Source organism: Marmota marmota, unplaced genomic scaffold (genome assembly GCF_001458135.2).
Source record: "Marmota marmota marmota unplaced genomic scaffold, marMar, whole genome shotgun sequence".
NCBI lineage: Eukaryota > Metazoa > Chordata > Mammalia > Rodentia > Sciuridae > Marmota > Marmota marmota.
In genome coordinates, this window is record NW_026000221.1 from 23,296,165 (window position 1) to 23,300,785 (window position 4,621).

At 46.6% G+C, this 4,621-nt stretch overlaps 1 long non-coding RNA gene across 1 annotated transcript in view; it reads right to left on the bottom strand.

The window, feature by feature from the left end:
* LOC125612966 overlaps positions 1-733 on the bottom strand; it is a 3,025-nt gene extending 2,292 nt beyond the window's left edge. Inside the window, exons 1-2 of the long non-coding RNA XR_007343462.1 lie at positions 604-733; positions 63-148 (exon numbers count right to left, since the gene is read on the bottom strand). This is a non-coding gene — a long non-coding RNA (uncharacterized LOC125612966). The remainder of the gene's footprint in view (positions 1-62; positions 149-603) is intronic.
* Positions 734-4,621: the final 3,888 nt, after the last annotated feature.

The window sequence follows — 4,621 nt, forward strand, 5'->3', positions numbered from 1 at the left end:
CCCCCCCGCTCCTCTCCGTGGGGGAACGTGCGGCCAGGGTCCAGCCTCCAGTCCCCCCTGACCTGCTTCACAGGGTCCAAGTGCTGGCCAACCTGGGCCTCCTGCAGGCGGGGACGTGCAGGGGAGCCAGGGAAGCGTCCAGAACGGTCTAGAAGGACAGGAAAGGATGCACTCTCACTCCAGCCCAATTATAAAGGTCCCTGTGGTGACCACATTATTATTACATCAATAGTCACGATGCCTGGAAATGGGGATGGGGGCGCAATCAGTGTCAGGGGAGGAGCACCTTCCCAGGAAATATGCAGGGCTCCCGGGAAGGCAGCATGTCTAGGTGGGGACGGAGCAATGGGTACTGGCCACTGGTCAGCAGCTGGCAGCAGGACTCGGCTTCAGAAGGGCCTGGGGTTTGCCTGACACGGTGAGGTTTTTTTGTTTTGTTTTGTTTTGTTTTGTTTCCTTCAGAATGCGAACCCAGGAAATTGCTAAATCTGGTTAATTCTTTGGAATCAAGATGACACACGTTTCTCTGAATGCACCAAGTGATTCTGGAAAGTCCCTCCCCACGTCCCCAGTTCCACCACCCATCGCAGCTGGCAGCCCTACAGCCTTAGGCGTCTCTCCCAGGCCTGGCCTCCCCGCAGGTCTTGGCTCCTCTCATCTCCTCCCCACACCGGGTTGCACATTTCCTCCAGGGTTAAGGGCCTCTCCCGGGCTCTCCTGCAGGGTGGTGTGCGAGGGGTTGGCTCCACCCCCAGCCTGTGTCCACCTGACCAATCACCTGATCGCGTTCCTCTGGCCGCAAGGATTGGTTCAGAAACGAGCATGTGACTCAGTTTGGCCCAATGAAAGTCGGGCACAGGGATTGCATTGAAGCTGCGCAGGGAAAGGAAACCGTCTGCAGGATTTGGGGCTGTGGAAGGTGAGTCTGGATCTTCCGAGGGCCACCGAACAGAGAAAGCAGGCCTGAGAGTGAATCTAACAAGAGGAAACAGAGTCAAAAGATGGCTAGAAACAGAGTCCTGGGGGAAAAAAAAGGAAAACCGAAATTGGTTAAGCCACTGGATCAAGCTGTATCTGAAGTCAGAGTCGTCTTAATCTTAAAATTTTGAGAAAACATTTAAAACAGCTTTTGTCACTCAGTTGTGTTCGCTGTGACAACTGGTTAACTCCAAGTTGGTATGCCCTCAATCCCAGAAACCTGTTACCCAACCTAGGACTATGTCTACTTGTAGTACTTACCACGAGAAAAGAAGATTCGCTTTCACCAGCATCTGACTGATGGCCGGCCCCCTGTTCCCTGGCACGTGCCCATGAGTTTGTGTTATTTCTGCAGGATGGAAATGGAGGTCGGGAAAGACTCACTGTGATCCGCTGCACGTCACTGAAATGCCTTCGCTCTGCCACCCACAAAGCAGCTCCAGCACTCCTGCGCCCTGTGTGCCATCTCTGGAGCAAAGGGAGTGCCTGAGCCAGGTGTCAGGGTCACCGGTCACCATCACAGCAGATCTTCCCCCCACTCTGCGTCCTCTGCGGTGCGTACCCCCTGCATTTCTTCTGTCCTTGCTGAGGTTCCTGTTACCCACCTCCTGGCAAGCACGCGGGGTTCAGAGGGGCACCACACGAGGTGTGGAGGGTTGTGGCTCCGCTGTTGGAGCAGATGTAACACGTGTCAAGTAACGTGTGCCCCTTCGCTATCTCCCAGCGACTTCAGCCTGAAAGGAGAGGTTAAGGGAGATATTTTGTCTGCTAAATGGTTTTTACTGAAACAATCAAAGCTCCATGACCAGCTCCCGAGCAGGGGCGGGGACGGAACAGGAAAAGTGGTGGGGTTTGTATTCAATCTAGCGCGGGTGACGGATTCACCAGTGTGGCAGGGAACAGGCTGTCACTTTCCCCAAGAAAAAAATCTAGTCCTAGGGTCTTGTGTGCCTACCTTGGAGCAAGTCCTTGGGACATATGATGTAGTCACCAAATGCACTCATGTGCCCCAACAATGCTTTTGCCAAGGAACTGAGGCTGTGACAGTGGTCTGTCAGGTTATAACAGAGCCGAAAAATTCCCATCATCTTGTATTTTCACCATAACTTTTTTTTTTGTATTTTAGATATGTTTAGATACATAAACGATTACCACTGTGTTCCCATTGCCTACGGTATTTAGTTCAGTCACATGCTAGAGAGGTGTATAACCTAGGAGCCTAGGCTATCCCGTTTAGCCCAGGCTAGACCATCTAGGTTGGATAAGTGCACCCTGATGAGCCCACATCAGCAAAATCACCCAATGAGGACACATGTCTAAGAAGCTGTCCTCGGCATTAAGCCACACGTGACCATAGTTGTTGATCCTAGATGGATTAGATCAATTCTTTTTTTTCTGAAAAGAATGTAGAAATACCAATTTTGAAGCAAGCATTTCCAAGGTTTTAACAAAATTAACGTTATCATCAAACAAAATTCCCTGCAATCCCTATGCACTGGTTTGGAACTTGCAGGCAAGATTTTGGTAGCAGATGCTGTTGGTCCTCTTGGACCTCATCACGACAGGGCCCTCTGGGGTGCTCAGTGCCTGCATCTCTTGGCTTGGGGTCCTTCTCAGGCTGAGCCACTGTGGAGGCTCACACATGGGACACTGATCCTCTCTGAAGGAGCCCACGCCAATGAATGGAGTCTCCAGTCTGCAGCCCTATTTTCTGGGGGCCTCCTATCTCCAAGTTGCATGTGAATTCTTGTCCTGGGGTCTGCTTCTTGGGGAACCCAAACTCAAATAAATATCCTGGGTATCTGCCACCTTGGGCCAGCTGGATCTTCCAGAGTGCCCGGGTGGCATTGAACAGACATTGATAATGGAACACATTTAGGTCCCAAGGCCTCTTTAGGACCCCAATAAAGTTTCGTGGTGGATTTAAGCTGTTAGACAATCCCTCATAATTTTGAAGGATGAGGCTGGGGGAAGGGGGAAGCTTTGGGTCCTAGTGACTTCATTTGCATTTAAATTTGAAGTTGAAATTAAGGCTTTTAGAAACTTTTAATTTCTATTTAATTATAAGAATTTCACTGCAGGGTATCTATCTGATTTAAAAGAATAATTAAAATTAAGTATAGCTGCAGTGATTTGCCACAGTGTATGTCTGTCCTTCAGGACATTGAGCAAAAGTAAATTATTGGTGGCTAGAGGTTCTCTATATGTAAATTCCCATAAGAATAGAATTTGGCGATGGGGAAATTTAGATTACGAAAATCACATTGCGAGTTTGAACATCAGAGCCTAATAAATGCTTCAGTTGTTACCATTACTTCTCTTAATATCCTCCATTAAATGATTTACAAGAGAACAATAGATAAGCAAGATCAATTAATTTTATAAGATGATCAAAGGGATGTGATTCGGCATTGTGAACACTGTAACATGATAATGGTTTTATCAGACAGGAAAAAAATAACTCAGAGTGGCTCAGACCTGATTCGATGATGCTCAAAGGGGTTTTGATTTGTGATTTATCAGATAGTTTTTTTTTTTTTGTCATATAGGGAGAGTTTTAGGACACTGCCTATTAATTTTAGAAAAAAAATAATTCAGACATTAAAATAGATACCATTCTTGGGTTACTGCATGTCAAGCCTTATCCTTGGTAACAACCATCCACATATCTCTATCCTGTAACCTGTTGGATGGAGGCTCTGGAGGGGTGGGGGACCCTGCCAGTGGCAATTACATTGATCTTTGTGAGCACTGAAGTACAGGCTCGGGTCTGAGGTCCAGGGTAGAGGCCAAATAGAAGACAGCCAGATAGCCAGCGATGCTCTGCTCAGATGAAAGAGGTGCCATTGGGAATTTGAGAGTGACAGAGTGAAGGCAAGGATCGTTTTTGAAAGGCTCCATTTAGCTGCAGTGCGTACTGGGGTTAAGAATGATTTCATTATTTATACCCTTCTGCCTTTCAAAAAGGAATTAAGGTAGCTTCCCCTGAAAAAAAAAGGACAGAAACAATAAAAGAACAGAAAAAGAAATGAAGCTGAGAAATAAGGGGGTGGTGGGTGATGATAACGGTAGCTCAAACTAAAGTCAAAGGAAAATGTCTGCAATCAAAAGCAAACTTGGGTTCTGAGCTTCCTAGCAATCAAAGCAAAAAGGGAAACATGATGAGTCAGGACCTCTTATCGGTCTATTTAAAATTAAAAAGAAATGCCCTTTAATTTCTAAAGTTTATTTTTTCATGAGGGAGAGAGTGAATACAATCATAGAGATTTTAAAAACAGGTAAGGTGATAAAATAGGAAATGCAAAAAGAGTTACTCTGTAAATTACCCTGGTTTATTTGGACCAGAAATCTGAGGTCTGATAAGATCAACAAGTTAGCAAGCTGTAGGAAGGCCTCTGTCTTCTGATGTCAGTCTCAATGGTCACAAATATGACCGCAATATAGTTTTTCATAGACAATGTAAGTTGGTGCTTTGGCTAGTGAGCAATAAATATGTATTTGGTAAGAATGGGATTGGATGATCACACACTGGCTTCACATCTTTCAGGGGCAGGTCAGTGATTTTGAGGAGGGAGAATGAGATGGTCTTGAGCAGGAGGGCTTGCTGGGACCAGCAAGTGGCTTTCTTGCAGACAGCTCCCTG